Raw genomic sequence first — 24,859 nt, 5'->3', positions numbered from 1 at the left:
TTACATTCCAATCTTTCCATTGACTGTTCTGCTGAAAGCAGCAAAATGGGAGCGCTCGTTTTTAAGTGTAATAGTCATTAGATTTGTAACAGAGTGACAGCTTCATGAATCCAGAAAGCCCCTTTATTGTGTTAGTATGCTCAAATAGTAAATTCCTTTGTGACTATTTGTAAATTTAAAGCATCAATTACACTGTGTAGTGAAGATCTGTGATAAATGTGTGGTGAAAGGGTTTCTGTGCGTCCAGACGGAGATTGTTGTTGCATATATCCTGAACCAACCTATAACAACTCACCATGTGGTCACTATGTACATGTCTTAGTATTCATCTCGCTATTTTCATGATTGATCGACTATAAAATGTAAATGCGTGCCACCACACAGTTCATCCTCAGCAAGGTACCGTTGTATGCATCAAACCTGAAATGATTGCATGTACGTTGGTATACTGAACACTGTTTCGATAGACACTGCATCAGCCCTCTAATGTCACGTGGAATTAATATTTTGCCTCGATGGAGTTTCTATTTGTTCTTTGCAGAGCTGTGCTTTCTCTTGCTTTTGAGGATAAGAAGCTGTTTGTATGGAAGTCAAGCCAATATAGCCTCCACAATCTTTGACTTAGATATACGCCACTTTCCTGCACTGCCCGAATCAAGCCCACCTAATCCACTGTGTGCTTGCCTGCTTTCCTACTTTGCTGCAGCAGTGGCAGTGACACAGGAGATGTATACAACACAGGGCCACATAAAGGCTACCTCCACCTAAGGCAAAGAGGAACCCCTGTAATGACTAGTTGAGAGAGCTGGATGAAAGGAGCACAGCAGAGAATAGACACCATAGAGCGGTGCTCGGCTGACCCACGGATCACGCTCTGGTTTGGCCCCTTGGGGTTTAGATCACAACCAATTGTAGCAGCCCCGCTGCCCAGGCCTCACACACACAGCATGTTCTGAGTAGGGCTGTTTACAACCCCGCTATAACCCTGCCGCTACCGTTTCATAAGAGCCAAGGCTGAGGCTCTACAGGGATACGCTATTAAAGAAGAATCACATCCTAACTCTTCTTACTTTGCCCTAGGTGATATTGGTATTAAAAACTGCCCTTTTGTATTTGTCACGCCATTGGAGTCTACCTTATTTTCACTTTACTGTAGTGTTCAAAGGGTAAATTCTTTTTCTGCCTTATTTAATATGTGCTACACTGTCAGCACGCAAGCAACTCTAGCCCCCGACAGTGTTCTGTGAACCTCATTTAAATGGAAATTGTACAATTATAACCCCTGTGAAACTCTACCACTGTGATGAGAGAACTGAGACTTTTTTCGTGTCAAACATGCATTTTTGGTAATGCATTTACTGATGCTGGGTTTCTCCTGTCTTTTCTGTTGGGAGGGGAGACTGCGTAATGTGTGTTTTGCCTCGAAATGCACTAAAGCAAATATAATGGCAGCTATCAAGCTCTTTTTCCACGAGGCCCACACGCAGGGAGCCCATGACACAGAGTTGCAGTAGTAATCTTCTTTCCTGATGATGACTCCCACCTTTAACTGGGCTAGGCAAGTCCTGCTGGCACAATAGCCTCACCACTTATCATAACCACCTGCCATTTCCCGCAAACACAATCCTATTCTCTGACTAGGTAATTACTGTGTTCTTCCAGATTGTTGTGTCTCCACCATGCTGATAGTCATGTCCAAAGATGATAGCTACTGCTGGTTCTCCAAAGGCTTTACAGCTATGTGCCATACGCACCTCTCTCACATTGTTTATGTTTTTGTTGAATCCAAAGCACCCCAAAGACACAAACACGTCTCACATCTTGCTGAATGCTCACATATACATCCCTTTTCATTTATTTTTTTTCTTCTGTAAATTGAGTCAATGAAGCAGTCGGTGTTGTGAAACACTATGAGTGTCCATTCTTCCTTTCGAAACACAGGAAGGCACTTGACTACCCAGGTAGATGGTACAGTCTGCGGTCTTTATTTCCAGCATGGCTACAGCTGAAAGATGTTTACTTCAGGCCTTTCCATAAATACAGGGGTTCTCAACTGGCCGGGATTAGCACTGTGGGGAAGGGAGGATCTACGAAAGGGGATGGGAGTGGAATGTGGTTTTTGGGGGTAAAAAGCAGCTGGTTGAAGACCGTAAATGCTTCGTGATGTAGGTCCTGTGCACTTGATAATGATGACCCTGGATCCCATTTACTCCAGAATCAGAGAGTCAACATCCATGCCCTACAATTAAGAAGCAGGATTCCAGGCTGTAATGAGAGGCCCCTGGTCTGGACTGCACGGGATAGCCACGTGATACAGGAAGTCTTCCCAGCTCCCGGTCGCACAACAAACACGCTGACCTCAGTACAACAGCTACATACCACTGTCCATCCATTAAGTGGTTGTAGACATAGGTTTCAGTGATAACCTTAATGTATAGCCAAATAGTATATTTAAGGGTGCAAGGTCATTCATGACACATGTGGGTCAATAGAAACATTTTAAGATAATCTCACCATCTGTTCAATTTATATGGTTTAGTAGATGATTCTGAATTACCAGATCTTTTTCTTGAGACCTGCTGATGTAGATGTAGTAGTCCTAGTATTTAAAATATATATTTTTAAGGTTTTCAACGGTTGGTTTTCTCCTAGCTGATTTAACATTAAGACTTAGCAAACCATCTTTACTAACTAACTAGTAACTAAGTTTTTTGTGTTGGGTTTTATGAGTAATGCATCCACATTTATAATGCAAAACATATTTATTTTAACAAACAGTTGAATCAGGCATTCAGCCATATATGCATTTGTTTGCTTAAAAATGTTACATTTAAAGAATAAAAATACCTTATTTCAAGAGTCATGAATTTATGTGCCGTAAACCAGTGGATTACATTCTGATGAGTATGATAAACAGACCATCGGATCCCTGTAACACATGTTATTTTCAAAGTAACCTTTCTAAAAGAGATTCACAGTCTATGATGTTGTCAGGAGGACATTCTGTATTGCTTATCTCAGGGGAGAACTCATCAAATAATTTCAAGGAAGAACAATTGGTCTCTACTGAATTTTAAAACTCATTTACTGTCTTTTGCCAATTTTTGACAGATGGGAAAGTGGCAATTCTGTTTAGCTCCCAGAAGACTAAACAAATGAACTGCAGGGTCACTGACGAGCTCCTGTGACTGAATTAACGCCACCCTTTTCATAATTGCTCTAGACTATGTGCTGTAGGTTTCAGCTCGATAAACCCTGCTGTCTTGCGCACATAGATTTAGTCAGACCCTGACCCCCCACAGCAGTAATTCACATCAGGATTAGATTTCCCCTCATGCTTCTTCCATATTTTTTCTGTTATATATATGAGACTCCATCTAGGTGCAGGCAGCAACCTCACTCAGTTGATAATACAGTTTATTAAAAACCACCATGGTTGGTTTGGTGGAATGGAGGTCATATAGGAGACTCTAACCTGTGTCATCTATAATTCATTGTCAGAATATGCTCTTCTTAGTGGGATTAAAGTTTAATAACTTGACAGGCTCTGTAAATACCCCTTTGTGCAGAGCTAGTGTCTTGCCTTGTGTGGAGACCGGTGCAGTGGCTGGGAGAGACGGGTAGTATCTGTTGGGGGAGCGACGAGTGTAGTAAGCCCAGGTTAAGCCCTGAGAGCCCACCGTCAGCAGGCCAGTCTCCTGCATAAGGACAAGCCCCAGCTGAAATGTGTTTGACTGCAGATAAGGTCCAGTCCAGAATGGGGCCATGGATGAGATGTGGCCCCTATCTGTTATGGTTCTTATTGTGTGGGCGAACGATTAAGTTAAGGGAAATGTAATACCTCGGTGGAGGAGTTTTGCTGTGTATCTACCTACAGTAGTAACTTGGGGTGAGGTTAAAGGGTTGAGGACATACTGTATGGAGTCATAGAGTTGCACTTTTACAGTCTAATCACGTGAGCAGTATATTAAGCAAAATTGCATGTCGTGCGCAGCATAAAACACTTTCTATGTGGCACGTGTCTTTGTAGCACAGTAGATGCTTTTATATATTTTATTGTAGCAGTTTTGGATTTTACGGTCTCACGGGAGTCTGGCTTTGCAGCGAGATGCCTGACTGTCTTTGGCTGGTCCTGTCATCATTATTAGGTTTGTCTTGTTTATGGCTGCATTTAGCCAGTGGAATAGGTGGGGTCACATAAAGGAAACAATCTTTATTTGGCCATCACTCAGTGCTTGTTAAAAAAGGACAGCTTTGCTGCAGCATTGGCCCTCAGTGTTTCTGCAGTACAGTAGTGCTCTGATATCAGTCACTGAGTTATCAGTAACATATCTCTGATGTGGTTGGACATCATAGCACCACTTCAGTGTAGTGACCTTTCTCCTGTATCATTTTTCCAGTTAAGAAGTGCATGTTTTGATTTGAAATTTGCTAGCGTCTGACTGCAAAGCAGTGTTTTGGCATTTCCTCGAAAACCAGTTGAAGTATGTCTTATAGTCCAGCCTCAGACTCAGCTTTCATTGGATCTGTTTTGGCACCAGACCAACCAATTAACCTCCATAAATGGCAGTCTGGATTGTTTGAAATCCTTTTCGTCACATTTAGAACCCCTGTGGTTTCTATCAGGGAACAACGGGTAAGGGATGATATATAAAGTGAGTGTGTGTGCTTATGTGTCTGCATGGACCCCCCCCCCCCCCTTTCAGGTTTATGGAGCACATTATGGTCTAATTGCTTGTGATGCTCTTCACACCATCTCCTCACTTCAAAGAAAAGAAACATCTATTCCTCCCGACCCCCTTATTTACTGTTGTGGCTAGGTGAGCAGGAAGACGTGCTTCCCTTCAGACCTATCTCTGCTGATGTAGGCCTTAGATTGCAATTATTCATGATGGACAGCTCAGAGAAGTCTTTCCTTCCCAACAAAACTCAATACACCTCTGTTCTATTGTTGTCTCTTTCATGCAAGTAACGTGAATTTATGTGTTCTCCTAAGTGAGTGAGTGAGTGAGTGTGTGTGTGTGTGTGTGTGTGTGTGTGTGTGTGTGCGCACTGTGGTGGTTTTGTGATTTCACCACATAAACCAACTTGTATTTTGGGTCTCTTGGGGGCTGATCCTTTGACATAGAATAGATTAAACACTGGAGGAGATTGCTTTGTGTGCTGCACTGGACAGGTGGACAAGTGCTGCCACAACAGCCGGGCAATGCTCGTGTGATGCATTCCCACCACACCTCTGTTTCAGCTCTGAATACTGTATACTGTATATATGCTGACTAACAGCTACACTGCTGCTCTGAATGAATGTTTAAAAGTGTTCTTGTAATTTGCTGCAAGCCTTGTAGCTTGTGTTACAGTTCAGTGTTGGGTAAAGCGTGGAGAATTCACACAAAACTAGCAGAGTGCTCAAGAAGAAGAGGTGAAATACTCAGCTTGTTTGTATTGCAAGTGTTGCCATGGAATGTCTAAACCCATTATTGAATTCTCAGTAGTAAAAAGCTATTTTACTGTCTATTCGTATGCAGGTTTCCTTTACCTGCAGGAACTCGCAGGCTCCCACGGTTCCAAAAAAATGTATTAGAAACAGCCCGCAGAGACAAACTGCAGGCTTCACTGACATACTACATCACGTAGACCATGCAATTTTGCATTTCGAGAATAAAGTCGAAATGTCGAGAATAAAGTCAACATGACGAGAATAAAGTTGAACTATACCATTTCGAGAATAATGTCGAAATGTCGAGATTAAAGTTGAAATGACGAGAATAAAGTCAACTCCTTTATCACTTCATCACATCAGAGCGACTGTCGGCCACGCCAGCTGCCATGTAGGCAGCATCACAGAAATGGGTTACATCCTTAGAGTGCCGCGCTCGCCTGAGCTCCACTCCTTCAGGATCAAACAAGTTGATCAGTTGTCTTTGTCTGTGTATTGTGATACAACATATCCTCTCTGTATTGCACGTAGGTGTAACCATGGATACCCTTATTGCATCTGTCCATTACAAGCTAGCTTCAGTTTGCAGGAATGCGGCCACCTCTTCCAAGTTTGTGTGGTTTCTCCTCCTGAAGAGACGCAATTTTCGGCACAATCTCTTCAAAGTCCCAATACTTCTCACCAGACTGTGTTTATGCGCTAAAAGAGAACGAGTTCATGCACTTTGTAGAATACTGTAGGTAAAGTTAGTAGTTTGGTTTATTCTCAAAAGTCCGACTTGATTCTTGAAATATCAAGTTTTTTCTCGACATGTCGACTTTATTCTCGACATTTCAACTTTATTTTCAAAATGCAAAATAAATAAAACATCTTCCTCCTTAATTTTTTTCCCTTGATGTGGCCCTAATGCTCCGTCGTAGTTTTGGGCAGTTTTGTCTTTACTGTGCATTTTTAGTTCTGGTAGCAGAGAAGATGTAAAACAAAACTTAAGTGAGGGTGACAGTAAACTATGTGCAATGTTGTCTTTAAATTCAGTTCAGGCATAACTGAAGTCATTTTGATATGACTGCAGCTGCAGATAGTCATGTTTGGCAACGTGATATCATGACTTTGCGTAAACATACATGCCACTTTCCTAAAGCCAAGTGGCATGTTATCTGAATGCATTTTGAGCTATCCACGTGTATGTCTACGCTGTATACAGCGGACGGCAGTCTGTAACGTCACAGCGTAAACATGCCACTTTCTAAAGCCACGTGGCGTGTTATCGCGAGACTACAGTTGGGTTTAGGAAAACAAGAAATGGAGAAACGGTTGGGATTAGGAAAAGAAGAACGGGGTTGGGTTTAGGAAACGTGACACACAGATTGGGTTTAGGAAAAGAACAACTGGTTGACTTCAGGACAAGAAGAACGGGGGTTGGGTTTAGGAAAACAACAGACGTGGAAAGGAAACATCACACGCGGGACACAAAGTCACACACGGGACGCGATCCCTGCTCTCCTGGGTGAAAGTCCTGTGTTTGATAAACCCGCTAAAAAACGAGTATGCGTCTTGATAACACGCCAATAATGGCATACGGATTGACGTGTCATACATATGCCACTTCATGAGATCAGTGTGTTTGGAATAAAAAAAGAATACGCTCATTCTTAAACATGTACTCAATGAGTCAAAGCAACAATATGTCTCTTTTATAAACTGAAGGAGTCTGTGAAAAACCTAAGAGGTGGCAAATACAGTAGGTATGTGTTTCATGGGCATTAATTGCAGTTGACAATAACGAGGAATTCAAATTGCACCTGTTTTTTTGATTTGGAAGTGATGTAATGGGAGTGTTTTGATTCCTGGCCTTAGCATACACAGATTTTAGCCTTTTGTGTTACCTGAATAAGAGTCCTCTCTTTGTTCTCGAGGTTGATCATGTGGGATTGTTTTGTCAGAAAATTACTGCTGGCCATTTGTCTTCATTCACAGAACCCTTGCAGTGTAACCAGGGGGCTTCCTGTCTCTATTGTTTTCCTCAGTTGCATTCATTTTTCTCAGGTATGGTCACTTGTTCTCAGGAATATATTTTGTGGAAGGATACAAATCCACCCCTGAATACTTAATTATGTATCCATACAAATATGATATAATTAAGTCATTTTGTATCTGCAGTCGTAAAATGTGGTCTACTCTTTGAAAACATTACTGTCAGAATCCAGTAGAGGGCACATTTTGCTAGTTGTTTTTCTCTTACAAATCAACAAGACTTTCTCTTCTCTCTTACTCTACTGTGACTGAATATAAAAAAAGAATTGGATATTGAACTCACATATCAGACACGCCTGGGTAAAAGCATTGTTAAACATTTAAACCTTCAAACATTTTCTTTATTTCCACAAGCTGCACAACGGATTGATTTTTTAGACTTTGCTTTTCAGTTTTTCTCTGCTTGGTCAAACCTATGATTTGAGCTGAAAGAATGATCCATTTGGTGTGTATGTGTGTGTTAAGTGAGGAAAAAGAACAAAGAAAAGTAAAAGGTTGCCCTAACAGGTTGACTTACACCATGTTCTTAGAGCTTTTCCTTGGATGTCAGTTTAATGGTCAGTGTGTAAATCATTTGGGTTGTACCTGCATTTAAGTTAAAATATGAGAAGCATAGCGACAGCCTTGGCCACCTTTCCGTTCAGCACACACCCAATTTATGACCACCATCATGGGACTCCAGGGAGAAAAGCTCAACATTGTGGCTACACAGCAGAGGGAAAATGTACAGCAATCCCAGGCACAAGGTCCTAAAAGTTCATCACTTGAAACTCTGGGATAGATTTTGAGTGCTGAACTTTAAAACCTTCAGAATGTATGTGTTTTAAGCCTCTTGAATAAGCTGTGCATCTGGTTACTTTCAGTATCACTGTGTTGCTTTTTATAGAAAAGAAATCATGATACTCCGAGTTCATGGCACCCATTAGAGGAGATTCACTGGCCTTTTAAAAGGATATCTGTTTGGGTTGCAGCTTCTTCATAGAATTGCAGCAGCTTGCAAGGACATAATGTATTACATACCTTTCCGTACAATACGTTTAGTTTGTACCATGAATGTATGAATTGATTTATCACTCTTTTGCTACATTTACAGCAAATTAACAATATCAGACCACAGTCTATGTTACTCAAAACTGCATCTTCTCCTCAGGAATGACTGTTCTTTCAGCCTTTATGTAAATTGTGGTATTCTTTTTTCTTTTTTTTTTAGAAAATAGTGTCATAACTGCTTTTATGTAAATGTAGTTTTTATAAATTAAATAGTCCTATATAACGACTATTCTTCCCACATACTACTATATTTTCCAAATTATATGCTATATAGCATGGAAAAAAACAAAATCTTCACAGCGTCTTAACCAAAAACCTATCCTGCTGAGTATGAATCATGCTACAACATGCAATTGAGGCTACAATGTACTGCACTACAGAGACCTTAGATGCTTCTTGATCAGGCTTTTTTTGCAGTACCTAAAGCTATATTTTGGTACATGATTATAGGTCATACAGTAATAGAACAGTCCTTAAAGGTATACTATGCAGGATTGTCCTAAAAAACAATGTATAGACTCATACAAAAGTAATGCCATCACTTATGACCTAGAAATGTGTGGCGGTGTCTGTATCTGACCCTCTGCCTGTATTTTCTTCTTATTTCACTGGGTTCTGGACCTTTTCTGGCCATCATCTTTTGTAGCCCATGTGAAAGCAAGCATCCAAGAGGAAGCTATGAAAATGGCAGACACAGCGCCGGAAAAACGCAAATATAGCGAGGCGAAACGCCAAGCGACAGAGCTCTTTCCAAAACGAGAGTGAATCTGGGGTTGGCTTTTCCTTTGGCTGCAGGGATGCTGCAGGTGGTACACTGGGCTGTGTTCTCTCAACCAAGGTCTGGGGACGTGCACTTCTGGTGTCGTTGAGCCGGGGGGAGGAGGGGCCAGCTTTGAATGTTACAAACCATTAAGTGACAATTCCTGTAGTATGCCTTTACAAAAAACAGAGGAAAACACAATTTAGCATTGCATAGTACCTTTAGTATGTTATAAACGTAGCACTTTTATTAAGCCCATTTGAATAGAAGTGGAGAGATGACTGACAGCACTGTAGTCAGGAATAGTTGAGAGTTTGAAAGCCGGTAGTGTTGACATACTTCCTCAGAGCCTGAGTAATGTAGCACATGAAAGACAACCTGCTGTTTGGAAGAGCTATGCAGCAGATAAAAGAACACAAAGAAAAGCTACAGAAGTGTTGCCAAAAATAACAACTTAAATGGGAAGTTTTGTTTGTAATATGGAACATGTGCAAAATGTATTTTTGTATCTAAATGAAGAATATCCAACATGAGGTGAACTCAGTCCTTCTACATACTGTAGATATTAAGCATAGCCTGGTATGTTCTAAAGTAACAGGTAGCACATAGCTGTAAGATTGTATTATGTACACTACTTGGTCACTAACTGAGGAAAATATTGTTTTACTTGTTTAAATCATACATTAGTATGCCTCTCAGCAACCTCTTTGTTTTTTTCTTGTTTTGGTCAGTTAAATCCTGCCATGGTATAGAGGTGTGACATGTCTCAGTGTCTCATCTGAATTGACTGAACTAAGTGTGTCAAAATGCAAATGCAGATGTCACACCTTTTTCCTTCTTTTACTGTTGGTTTTTCTCAGAGCTGCACTGTTAAATGTGTTTGTTTGAATACAGTAACCCCAGCATACAAGTGTGCATGCAAGTGTGTCTACTTGTATACCCTTTTCCCACCTAAATTAGCGTGTGTATGCAGCTTTTTTAAATGGGGGGGAAACCTGCCAAAAACCCACCAAAGACTGCTGTCCCATTGTCAGTACACAAGTATGCCTTTCTGTTGTTGTTTTTTTTCTTTTCGTTTGGCGTCACAAATGCGCCAGAAAACAGGGTTAGATAACAGTAGAAAGCAGCATGGAGGCCACTGAAAATGTTATGGTTGTTACTTATTTTTTATATCGGTTACTTATTCAGTCTATCTTTCAAACTTGGTGACGAGTAATTTGTAACAATTTCCGAGTGCTGCTTGTACGGAGATAGATGGAATTTGTGGCTGAGAGTCGCAGAATTTACTGATGGAGGCGACAAGCGTCAAATGATCGTGCCGAAAATGAGTGTTTCCACCATGTGTCATGGTTCCTCACTGCTGGAATTAGTGCCGATTTTAACCTTTACCACTGAAGACAAAAGCCAGATGTTAGTGGGGGGTTTTTTTGTGCGGTGGGAAAGAAGTTAGTATCATGAAACCTTCCATATATTGTAAACTTAAAACATGTTTATTCATACTGTGAGACCCATCTATGATGAATGAGCTTAGTTTGCACATGAGTCTGAACAGTGATAAAGCAGTTTTACTGGAAGAGTATGGTTATACAAAAATGATGGGCACACTCCATCCAAAGACAAGTGAGAATTCATCCAAGCCAGATATTTCCTTTATGCCTTCTATGCTCATTTCTGAGGTGTCATGATCAGTCTCTCGGGGAATAATACAGCTGAATTTACTGCACTTCTTACTGCAGTCCTACAGGCCCTAAATGACTTCTTTGTGGCCATTCCCTTCCGTCCACTTATTTTCTTTCATTTTCTCCACTTTTCACTGATTACACCCTATACAAACCAATCAACAACATGGCAGATTTTCATCAACCAATCAAAAGCATCCTTCACTACTGCAGGTTTAGTTTAGGCAAAGTGCTTCTTTTTTCCAAGTCAGATCCCCCTCTCTTTTCTGCATCATGGTCCATAACACCATTTCCAATGAAACATGTATCTGTTACTGTTACACCCGCCCTGCTCACATTACAGTGGCAATAATGCCACTTTTTAGTGCTTGATTATATCCTTAGGACAGAACAGGCAGTGATCACCTTCCTGCTGCAAACTAATCAGCTCCAAAAAATTACTTATTGATCCCAGGCCAGACCAAGGAGGGGGATTTAGTAGTAGGGTCAGTGGGAGGGCTCGTGGTGCCTGATTGCCAGCCAGCATTTCTGAATCATGAAAACACATGCTCACACAGACACACAAATACATACACATGAATGCACATGTTGTGCCTATTCATTTTTACCCAGAATGAATAATTACAACCCAAACATGTACTTCTAACAAGCTTTCCTTTTTACAAAAGCAGTGTGATAGATATGATGGTAACTGGATCTGGCTTCATGTGGAATACTCACCCAGCCGACACAGCATCTCTTCCTCTTAAAAATAAATTTCCAAAACATAAATTGGAAATGGATTTTTCTTATATATATATATATATATATATATATACTGTATATATATATACTGTGCATGACATTTAGCTCAGAAAAAGTAATAATGGGACTGGAATTGAAAAAGCATCTCCAGTAGGAATGCTCACTGTATGATCCTATTGAGATTTGTAATAGCTCACTGTGGGAGTTCAGACATGTGTAGAAGTGCTGAGTTTTTGTACAACATTTATTTCTATATTACATGCTATTGATCTTACATAGTAAATGTGTTACTATATACATTTACAGATCACCAATATTTACAGTTGTGTTTTATCAATAATTCCACTTTCAGTCCAGTTACACACACTGTTTGACCAAAGCGCAGTCTACATGTGTTCCTGTACTATTCCCATGGCATGGCAGCTCTCATTCCAGGCAGCATTGATCGGATCTTTTAGAGATGAATGGATTAATTACAGGCAGTAAGAGGAGACGAAATACAGTCTGGCGTGAGGACGAATGGAATTGAGGGCTGGGATTGAGAAAGCCATTAAGGCAAATTGAGGGCATTAATGACTGCAGCACTGCCAGGGGGCCCCACTGGCCCACCCTTTTCCCTGGCACTATAGCTGTGTAATGGCTTCCTCAGATGCTCTTTTTAGGCATTGGTTGAGCAGTGGCTCTGTGGCTGACATGATGTTCTTTTCCACACCTCAAAGAGACCACTGTCAGAAACCACAAGAACCACCTGCACCACATTGTATAGACTTGACGGCCCTAAGAAACTGGATATACAACGCAGGTTGTAAATACTCATTCGCTATATTTGACCAGGGACACTGTTGATTAATGCTATTTAAATATATTATACAAATACTATACTTTATGAGAAACAATCTAGAATGGCTTATCTACTAAAAGAGAAGTGGGAAAATAGGTAGCAAACTCCACGAATCATTAAGCCCGCGCCTTTCAGCAATATGCTGACGTGAAACAAGAGTTCAATAAATAATTGAACAGCAAAAGGAAATATGGGCCCTGTGTTAACTAATTAAACAACATCAAATATGAATAACAATCCATTATGGTTTGCTTATAGGCTTTAAACAGCGCCACTATAACATGGACATACGTCTCTTTAAAGTCCTATAATTCACAATTCACCCACACAAATATCAAATAGGTTAAAATTTGCATCTAATCGTACATTATGTCATCATTAGATGTTATGCAGATGAGCTCCCGGACTGTATCCATGTAAGAATCAATAATATTAATAAAATAATCATAGACTTGTGCTCTTCTTTGTTCTTCCCATGTAAGTTTGTTTCACCCCTTCTCAATGTCTAGGCTGTTTAAATGTAATCTAGCTGAACACATTACTCCGCTCACACAGCCCCCAGCTGAATGTAGCAACTCATAAAAGCCCAATATTTCAGCCATATTGATTCCTCTGGCAAAATTGGTTTGAGCTGTGAATGTGCTGCAGCCGCGAGGGAAAGGACAAGGGTGACCTTGAATGTTTTTTCCCCTCTCTTACTTTAATATCAGTTTTTCTCATTCTGCCTTTGAGCACTGTTCCACGGTTTTTCTGATATCCACATATACGCTGTAACTTAAGTGACCGATGGCACAGCATTACCATTCTCTTCACCTGAATAACACTCTCTATTCATGCCTTCTCAAAAGAGAAAATATTTGGATTTGTTCATAAAGCAGTTCTTGTTTGATCTCCAGTTCAGATCATTTATATGACAGTTTCTCTGCTTCCTTTCATCTTTTTTTTTGCTCTTTCAGCAAGAGTTCACTCAGAGGGAAAGCACGGTATATGCTTGTATGTGATCCCTGACCAGAGGGCTATTGCACAAAACCAGGATAAGGGATTAAGCCGGGATATTCCAGTTATCCTGGATGAATTTAGCCTTGACTCGGTTTCTAAAAAGCAGAGGCACCTAAGTTACCATGGAGATTTATACTATACAGCTAGCCTGGTCCAGACCAGGCTAGCAGCTATTATTTATTAATCCTAGAGCCTTTCTGTTCACTCAGCAGTGGTTTTACCCTATTGTTATCAGCCTGCATGAAAATACAACTGGTGCATGCTGCTGTTCAGTTAAGCGCTGTTATTATTTAAAGTTGAGCATTATTTTTATAATTATTCATGTGACAGTCATTGTTACTGTTATATTGCTGTATGAAAACTGCTGTTCATATTGTTGTTAGAAGTTTGGTGAATATATAACGGAGATAATTAGAAAAGACTGATTTAAATTAAGTCAGTGATGAAGGACAATATATAAAGTGCTATATACGTGTTAGTGGTTCTAACAATGGCAGACTGGTCAGGGACAAATGACTGTCTAGCTTACACGTGGACTCTACTGTAGAGTGACTCTACTGCATTTAAGTGCACAGGTAGTTAGTTGCGTATAAAACAGTTAACACATCAGATATAAGGAAACATTTGGCAAAACAAGTTTCCTAGAGTACATTTAAGAGCAGTTAGGTCTCTAGTGTTACAGCCATTACACACTACACATTTGTTACAAGCATACACATAGTGTTAGCTGTGTTTTCTTTTGCTTTGCTTTACAGTTAGCAACAATCAGCAGAGCATTTTAACTACAGTCCACAGAAATAGTACATTTAACAGGCAAACTTTAACATTCTGACCAATCAGGATGCAGTGCTAATTATAGACTGGTCTTCAGTAGCCATCTGTAATTAGTACTGATATGTGTCATGCAAGGTACACGCATGGGTGTGCATGCTTGTGGGCAGGCTTGTGTATGAACGGCATGTGCATTCCTTCATCATGTCCGTGTCACATTGTTGTTTTCGTGCCGATGGCTGTTTTGCTCTCTCTCCATTGTTTGTCAAGTCAACCAGTCAGTGCATTTCAGCTGCAGAGGGCCAATAGATTTGACAGTCTGCTGTGAGAGAAGCTGGAACAGCGATACATAATGTTCCTCCAACTTTTTGATGGCTGCAATAGTTGATTGGGCTTTAAAGGGGAAAAAAGGGGGAAAAAGGTAGTTGTGGTGCAGTTGGGTTAGAGTTATAAGTCTAATGTTAGACTATAATAAAACAAAGGGCTGAGAGCCAAACTCAGTAGAGGCTGATTAAGGAAGTAGGAAATTGTGTGCCAGGATCTTCAGCAGCAGGTCCATTGTGCTGAAATTCTGCAGCTCCAGGAAAAAGTTCCACCTGATGGAAATAAATTGGCTGGGGGAGTCAGTGCTGAGCCGGAGTCTCTAAAGACAGACCCATGTTCTAAATGGCTCAATTTAGCTTTTGTGGGGGCCAAGAACCAGAGCAGGTCACTGCCCCACAACCCGCCACAGTGAAAATCAATAGGTAGTTTCAGAACAAGGGGCCTTATTAAAACAGGTCCTTTTTCTGTGAGGTGTTTGGATGACACTGTCTCACAGAAATCATTAAGCTCAGCTCAAACTGCTCACCAGGTTTAAATTGTTGCAATTCCTTTTGACCCACACATCCTCTGTTGTTTTCTATTATATCCTCTTTTTGAAGATAGTGGGAGTACGATTACGATCTGCTGTAATTGTAGGATACCAGAGACTCTATAGACATGATTTTTCCTGTTCATAGCTAGGACACAATAAGGAGCACAACACAAACTCTATAGGCTCTCATCCATATACAGCCACAATACATATATCAACAAAAATACTTCCAAGAGGAAGAAAAACAACATAAATAGATTGATTTACAGTATGACAGATTATGCTGCGAAGAATGTTTATTTTGATGCTTCTTATCTGACAACTTGTGCATCATTTTGTTTTTAAAGTTAGCAAATGTAGATGTTTTCTATCACCTCTCTTTTGTCTTCTATCCTTGTCTCTCTTTCTGTTGTAAAGGTAACAACCTCACGCTTTTAGAGCAGATATGACCTTTTCGATTTTATGTGTTAGACCTTAATGGCACACAGTAAAGTCTCAAGGCCAGCAGCACTGCACAGCAGTGTAGTAAAATTCAAATAATGTTGTTGACCCAGGGCCGCGTGTCCACACACTCATGCTGTTTACCTCCTAGAAGGCTGTAACACCAGCCACAGCAACAGTGGCAACACCCTGAACATGGCGAGTCATGAGTCTTTTTAAAAGCAGGTTATTTAACTCAAAGTGTCTCTGCAGGACTTATTCACTGCCATATGATTGCATTGTGATTTTTTTTGTTGTTGGGGTTTTTACCTCCATTCTGAATTTATGATTCACTCCTGCAGGGAATGCATTCATAATTTATGTGTATTGTAACATTTTCGCATGTGCCTGCTTTTTCTTCTTTTGTGTTAACTGTAAAATCAAAACAAGGAAAGAGATGCATCAATGTGCCAAGCTAGTGCATTACATTAACCCAAACACAAATATATGTAATGATAAATATGTGTATGAACAGATAGAAAATCACATACCATAGCTACAAACGTGTCACCTTTCGGCAAGATTTTCCATTTTGACTAATTACACACGTTGCTGCTGCTGAAGGTTCCTGATAAACCATAGCAATGTGCCTAAGCAGTTGCAGAATGAAATGATTCCATCCAAATGTTGCACAAATATTTCAGCTCGTTTACGAAAAGGTGAACATGATAGTGAATGAGAAGTGTTTTTGATGCAGCTGCTAATCAGTAACCAACCACCCGCCAATGTAAATTTGAAATCATTCAGCTTTTATGTCTTTTCATGCCGAATTATCAGTGGGCAGCTCAGAAGGGCTTGTGCCATAGCAGTGGAGACTTGTTGTGGGTCAACACTGCGAAGGGAGGGGCAAGTTGTTTGACAGAGAGATGCTGCCAGAAACCAAATGGTGCCGAGTCTGGTTCATGTGGTAACATCAGAGAGTTATCCACAGGAATCAGCATCTCATTTTATTAGTCCAGATGTGACCATCTTGTAGTTTTGTGGTAAAACCAGATGTATGTTCTCCACACATCCTCTAGTACTAATTTACTTTGCACTGCTCTCACAAGCCATGACATATGTCAGTTGAGACCCAGTAACACATTTTTATTCATTGATAAAGACAATAATAAATGTATAATTTAGTAATTGCTGTATATATAAAGGTCACATTATGAACAGATTCAACCTACACCTGCTGGACAGTTTAAAGCAGAAGGATCCAGAAACAATGTTGGATACACTGCTCTGTCTTTACTGAACACCTTCTACTGCAGTCTGACGTGAGAGATCGGCAGCTGATGGAAATGTGAATATACACATGTTTAGTAAACTGTGGATTCAGTCACTGTAGTAAGTAGAACAAACGTTTAAGGCAGAATTTGTAATGTGGCTGGCATAAAAGAGAGAGCGGACATCTACTGTCTGTTGTAGCAGCTTAGAACTGAAGAAAGAGCTATTCTTGGAGGAAGAGACTGCATGCTACAGTGTGGGTTGAAAGTAAGCCAGATTAGACAACAAAGGCAATGGAAAACAGTAATTTAGTGCTGCATTAAAACCGATTTATGGAATGTGTCACAATGCTCTTTGATGATTGCTTACAACTTTGATGTTTACCAGCTCCTCAGATATACAATATCTGTGAAAAATAACATCTTTGATGGATGTAAGATTTAAGCAGAAACGCAGTCTCACTAAGCCTCCCATTGTTTGGCCTTATTCTATCACCTTTTACTGTGCTCTCACAGATAAATAAGAAGAAAATGCAGCATTGCCTTTTCTCCTTGTTATTTTAGTATGTAAATGAGTAGTTTGACTAATGTGCTTTGTTTCCTTTTCCAATTAGGCACCCTGTTTGCTCTATAAAACACCCAGAGTTATGCAGTACCAGTCAGCACATGTTGTATACCATGTTGAGTTGTTTACAATATTTAAAATACGATAAAACACCATACATAAAGTGAAATTATGATTAATGCGTCATGTAACCATAAAACAAGTACCAATGCTGCATTTCTGTATTGGTGACATCATGGATTTATAGGCTGCTATTTGAACAGCCGTTGTGTATTCATAGCTTTCAGGTCTGTTTGGCCTAATGTCCCAGTGCTGCCGGCTGTATTTTAGGCATGCTGCAAAATCTTCTTCTGTGCTCAGACTAGGCCTGTAATGGCTCTGTTGGGACAGCGCGAAAGTACTTCTTCAGTGCTCATTTATGGAGCAAATTGAACAGGTCTCGTGGCCTACCTCTACAATGAGGGCCCCCTCTTCTCTGCCCCCCCCACTCCCACCACCATCCAGCAGTCTATTGTTCACCTACAGTTAGGGTCAGAGCTGCCGAGCGGTAATTGTATCACTCTGACCCTCTTTTGGTTTTTATTTTGTCACAGGGACGTGCTCTTTATTGGGTGCAGGCCATCCCTCAGGTTGTAAAAGCCACGGTGCCCCTCCTCCCTTACCTAGGGACAGGGGTGCTGCCTGCCTGCCAGCGATCAATATGCCACTGTCGTTAACTGGATTTGTTGCTGTGGTGCTTGCTTATGAGGCAGCAATTAGTGTGAAGTGGCAAGGCCAGGGTACGAGGCTGTGGCCGTGCGAGGCTTGGCCCTGGGGGATGGAAATGTCAGATGCACGAGCCCAGTTTCATTAGGGCCTGAAGAGACTATGACGATCCATACTGTCTGTGTAATTCATTCAGCCAAGGGGGGTTAGAATTATTTGTGGGAGGCAGTTAGCAAACACAGAAAGAGGTCACAGGTTAGGAGTGGCTGTGGTAACTTGCTCGCTGTGAAATCCACTTACACCCGGTGGAATCCACTTACATACCTCCATTGTTTTATCACCAGATCAGTGATTTGAGGGGAGCTTAGCCTGAATGATACAGCTGAGCTGCAGCCTCTTGTCATGTAACAACTCAACAGTCATTTACAAATGAAATCAATCTCTCCTTCAGTAAGATGCTTCAACATACACTATATTCTGAACCTTTACTAGAGTAGCTTTTTGCCTTTTTTAAATGTACCGTGTCTTTCTCTGGGTTTGAACATTGTTGGAAGCATTTGGGATAATGTAAGTACACAACTCAACAACATATATAACATAGGAATAGTTGTTTTTAAACATTTTAATGCAAAAATATCACATATTGTACCTTTTAAATGTCATCACCTGCTGCTTGTAGGCATTTGTTGTGTCTCTGTTCATGTGTGTGCAAGTTCATGCCTAAAATTAATTATAGGCCAGCATTGTCGTGTCCAGCGTCATCTGTGTCAGACCATCACTCAGATCAGATTGGTGACATTGAGGCATTTATGGCAGTTGGGTGCCCTGGGGCCCCCCAGTGTCTGGATATTTTTCTCCCCCAAAAGGGTCATGGTGTCCCTGGTCGAGCATGTGGAAGGGGTGCCCTAATGTGTCATTTGGGATCGACTATGACCTCAGGCTCTAAATCACTTTCCATTTTGGGGGACAATTGAGTTTGAAGCTCTGATGAGCGTTGCCTTCAATTGATTCTGTCGATAGCACTCAGCATACAGGAGCCGGGCTGTCTGTTTAAGTGGAGTCTATGTGTTTTATCCAGTGCAGTGATTACAATCAGTCCAAACGGTATTGATATGTGAGAGCCAAATGTAAGCAGCTGCTTTAGAGGCTAAAATTCTGTTTTGTCATTTCATAACAACACGTAGTCAAGCTGCTTTGGTAAACTTATATAGAAGATTGCTTATAATATGTGATCAAATAAACTTGCTACTACATTGTGAGTATTTATCTTCATTCACAACCATAGCAAGTCATCCTGGGTAGTGGAGCTGGAGCTGTACACGACAACATTGCAGACGAAAGTGTGCAACACATTTTAGTTTCTGGCAATAAGGGACAACAGCTGTTGAAATTGTCCCAGGCCACAGGGTTACCAAATCCGAACATTGAGATGAATGTTTTCCCCCTCCAAACACCTGACTGAAGGTGAGGAACAAAGCAGACAACGTAAAGGACGTGAGGGGGTAATATTGTTTTTCCAGTCATGATTACTGCCAGTTTACAGTGTACAGAGGGGACAGGGAGATTAAAAAGGTTTCATAGAGACGGGAGAGACGTTGAGACGAGCAGTTTTAATTCTGGGCTCTCTTCCAAAAGTGAGTGCATAGTTGAGAGTGTAATGGGGTATATATTTTGAGTGTAATCTTCACTTTGTGCAAAAAAGAAACGGCCTTTTAGCAGATAAAAGCTGAGTTTTTTTTAACTACACATTCCTGTTCCCTGAAAATGGGCTTCAGCTGCAATAAGTACATTATAATGCTGAGTGTTCAAGTTTACCCTCTGGCATACTGGGTTGAGTACTAAGATATAGTAAACATTAAACTATATATTTCATTATAAGTATGACAGACACATATATAGTAAATACAAATTGGTGTTAAAAAGAAGTAGAAGGACTATAGAAGAAACCAGTGGAGACAATGACCAAATTATGTTTTATTTTCTTTCTGATGAATACTTGAATCTATTTAGGATTGCATCCCAGAATGCCACTATCATCCCAATCCTCCTTAGTTAGCAGCTCTCTAGAAAAGTAAGTACAGGAGAATTCAATCACCGCGTGCTGTCTTTTCCACGGCTGGGTGAGCGGCTGCTTTGCAAACCAAAAGTTAATTTCCATTCCTGATCTATAGATGACGGGCAGAAAACAATGAGCACCTGTACAATATGATGCCATCCAATATATAATGCCCTTCAATACAATAAACGCTGCCTTTGATAGGAATAGTACTTTTGTGAAGCTTGCGGTATAATGTTATTTCCACTGCTTTACATTTGCTACCTGCTAGCACGGAAAATAAATTGCATGACTTCCAGCAATTGGATAGTCTAGCAATCCTTAAATACTGTTTATTGATCACATGCCACCACTACAGAGGGGGTTTAATTAAACTCTTAGTTCATGCCCACAGCCACTCTGCTTCCTCTAACAAAGAATACACGATATTTACAGCAGCTAATACAAAGAAGTGGAAGATGTTGCAGTGATATTAAACCAGAATAGCTGGCATACGATAAGTAAAAACTGTATTTGGTAACGGATATATTCATTCATTTGTAGTATTATAGCCTACTATATTATCACACATGGCTTGGGAGCAGTAATGCAGATGTAATTAAACACAATATGTCAACAGAACCAATTTTAGATAGGGCACAAAATGTACATGTTGTATATACTAGCACATATGTGCTAATGTAAGTCTGACAGTGCTGGCATGAGACATAGTGCTACCAATCATCAACAATACCAACTGTTGGGAGACCCTTTCCAATCTAATCTCATTCTTCTCTGATTTAAAGCATAGCTATTTATTTAATTGCTAGCCAAAATAAACACTATAATTGGAAATATACACTGCATATACTGTCTTTTACATGGATTAAATCATGTGAGAAACTCAACAGGTTAATAATGTGTTTTTATGATTACACAATGCGTCTCAGACATTTAAATGTTTTGTGCTAACTGTCTTGTAAAGTTTATCCGTTCCAACAAGACTCTTAAATGTGTGTGCCTTGATTAAGGATTCTCATGCCAAGTCTTTGGGGGAATTTGGCAATTCTTTGCAATAATGTTTTTAATGAGGGAGAAGGAAATGACTATGAATACATGATGTTGATAGCTTAAATAAATCCATTGTTTGGGTTACTTGGGTGTTTATGAGACCAACTGTGCCTTTTTCAGAATGTCATGCAGGGGTAACGAAGAGACATAACGTCCTATTTTAGCAGGGATTGTTGTATAAAGGATTGACACTGTGGGTTTCCACATGCCAAACATGAAACCAGTCTCATCAGTCTGTGTAGTCTGGTTGTGCAGGACGAAGGGATTTCTGAGGAAACAGAGCTGCTGAGAGCTTTGCTAATGATGTCCATAGCTGTGGGTCTGAGGAGGAGGACTGGAGACAGGAAGGACAATGTCCTCACTGATAATGAGGTTTGAGAGATACTTGAGAATCTCTTGTCCTCCCTTCCTCTCACTCCCTCCTTTCTGATTCTTCACAGTTGAAGTATTCACTTCTCACTCATTAGCGGCTGCTGCCCATCGCTCACTGGACCAAACTGTTTACCCTGTTCTGTTATGACAATGACTAGCACCCTGTTATCAAGGTCTGCCCTAGGTGGGGGATGACAGTTGTGAGGAGTTTCTACAGGAGAAAGATTAAGCGGCTACGTTTAGGAAAAAGTAGGCCAGCTAATTAGCTACAGCTCTCAGGACCCTGGGAGTGGGCTGTTTTTCACCTAGACAGGCACATTCCATAAATGACAGGAATGTGGTTGAAGAAGTGGGCTGGAATATCTAATAAGAGTGGGAGGAAAAGAGAGGTTGACATAAAATAGAAAACATGGAGGAAGGAGACAGATCATCTGTAAAGTTTACTTTGGATTCCCTACACCTGATCTCATAGTGTACTTTATAGATTCTTTTTTGACATTTATGAGTTTGTTAGTGACTTCTTTGAACTGGCCTTCTCAGGGAAAGAATGCAGCTGTTACCACCTGTGTACAGGACTAAATGTAAAAGTCTCTCTTCTACATCGAATATTTGTTTTGTTCAGTCATTGGAGCCGCACGGATAGGTTGTTTCACAGTATATTTTCTATCACTGCAGCGTCATTATATTTCTGTTGGTTCTACATTTTGATGAAGTATTGCTAAAGAAAAAAAAGTCCTTGCGATTAAAAACCCTGAAAACACATGATGGCATCTTACGTGAACATCACATTTTGGGCAAAGTTAGTCTGGTTATTTCACATGTTGGCGGGGCTCAGTTAAAAAAAGGTGATGTCATGTATTTCTGCACACCAATCAGAGTAAAGCAACATTTGAATTACAATGTAATGAGTCGTTTGGTATTTGCTTACGTTACCAGGTCGCTGTCAATCAAATCTGATCGAACCGCACCGACAAAGTCTTAATGAAACAGAGTTTTTAACTCTTTATTAAAAATATCTATGGATGATTTTCTTCTCCTAGCTTTAACTTTGATTGCTACTTATTTAGTCGTGGGTATTTCATAAAGAAATACACAAGATTTTCAGATTAAGTTTTCAGGGGCTTTAAGGTTTTCCTCTAGATATGACTCCATTTTTACAAATTAATAAATATGGGTACACATTAATGTTCTCTACTCTGTCCCATGTCATTGCTTCATAGTTGCTTTATGATCACTTACATTTGCAAACAAAGTCACATATTTATAGCTAGTTTATTTAATATTTCACTCAACAAGAAAGTGAGAGAGAACGGGAAAAGCAAGAATTCCTAAACTGTAATCCCCATTTTTGCAACATTTGATAGGGTGCCCCTATCTCACTTCCTGTACCTTTGAGTGAATCAGAGGAAGACGGGGCGATGCATTACATACAGAGTTTATGTCCTGCTGATAGAAGCCTCTCTCCACATCAAGCTCAGGTGTCGTGTCCACCATTCTTCCTCCATCTGTCCAGCCTCCTCCTTCAGCCCCTCCGAGGGAGTATCAGAGAGTACACAATTTAACATGTGTCCCACTGACTTCCATTAAATGTTTTATTGCTCTGAATAAACCCAGATCTGCTGTATTTTGTCTCCAAAACTTGGGCTCTTATATATGTCTCCCTGTTCTATGCATCATATTAAAGCCACAAGCCTAAATAGCAAAAGCAGTCCTAGCTGCCGAGGCTCTCTGCCAGCACTTTGGGTCTATTCGTGTTCAGCATGCCACAGACTTTACTCGGTAGCCATATAACCTGGAGTGGAGAGATTTGCATTGTTGGACAATGCATCATAGTGAGAGGTTTGTCACTTTTTCAGCATAATGTGATATTGGGTTTGGGTGTATTAAAGAGTGGAAGTAGGGAAGAGAAACAGATATCTAACAGATCGATGGACTCTTTGTCATGCTGAAACTGAATCTGTAAAATTTGCTAAATAAGAAAGTAATATTTCAGCAAATGTTAATGCACATGTAGTGATGTGTTTATGAGTTGTGTGTATGTGTGTGTGTGTGTGTGTGTGTGTGTCTGTCACTGTATTGTGTAGAAATAATCGTGTCAGTGTGTGTGCCTATGTGGGTGTTATTGCCGAGGATAGTGCGGAGCAGAGCACAGCTTAATATCTGTGTTTGACATAGAGGCCCATTAATAAGGTCCTGATCCGAGCCCAGTGACAGGACTGCTGACAGAGGAGGATCATGGGGAAGAATCATGCCCTGCTGAGGGAGCCTGGGCTGCAGGTAGACCCATTCTGCCTTCCCCAGGTGTCATTACGGATGCTGGGGAGGGAGCAGAGGAGGGAGGGCCACTACTGACATCTACATTAATCACCCCTCCACACAACACCCCCTCCTCCACACACTGCCTTCCCCACCTCCAGCTCCTAATCATCCCCGCACAGAGAACCCAAACCCAGTAAGGGGATACTCAGCCATGAAAGATATCCAGCTAAGAGCTCCCCAAATACCACTCTGATCTGATCATGAGTGATGTTGCTACCTGAACCTCTGACCTGGCACACAATTAAAAACACTTTCCTCTTTCTCCCCCAGACACACACATACATACAGACAGATGCAGCTTTGCTATAACTACACATTCTGTCACTGTCTGCGTTTGATTCACAGTTTGCATTTGAATTGCACCTTAGTTAAAAGCAATTAAAATGCAGAAAATGTCTCTGCTGGAATGTGTCTCCAAACCCCCAGAGCAGGTGCTGCTGTTGTACACACTCCTGATTGTCTTGCAGATATCACACTCCATTTGGGGACCCCCTATTGATCTTCAGCTGTGCTTTATTCTGCAAAAAAAAAACAACAACACTGCAGCATTTTATGTTCACATTGCTTTAGTATAAACTGGTAGCCTGGGAAAACCCTGACAAACTTCTGGCAGATTTGAGATTTGCTCTGCAAGTCAGTCTGGCCAAGAGCCCATTCAAGCCCATTTCCAATTTTTCCAAATCGAGGCACTAATCACAACCGTTGAGGTGGGCTCTACACGATGACGATAGCGCAGAGACGACGAGCAGCTTTTTGTTCACATTCAACATGACGGCCACCGAAGCGCAGCAACCCGTTGATGCCGCTGTCGCTGCTACGTCACCCGGATCGTTGTTCTGATTGGTTGAAGGACTATCCAATGCACCCAGAGGCATTTGAGCGGTGTCTGTTGGTGACGCCCCTTTGGAAATGGGCTGTGAATGAAGCTTG

Source organism: Sander vitreus, chromosome 3 (genome assembly GCF_031162955.1).
Source record: "Sander vitreus isolate 19-12246 chromosome 3, sanVit1, whole genome shotgun sequence".
Taxonomy (NCBI): domain Eukaryota; kingdom Metazoa; phylum Chordata; class Actinopteri; order Perciformes; family Percidae; genus Sander; species Sander vitreus.
This window is presented reverse-complemented; position numbering follows the sequence as displayed.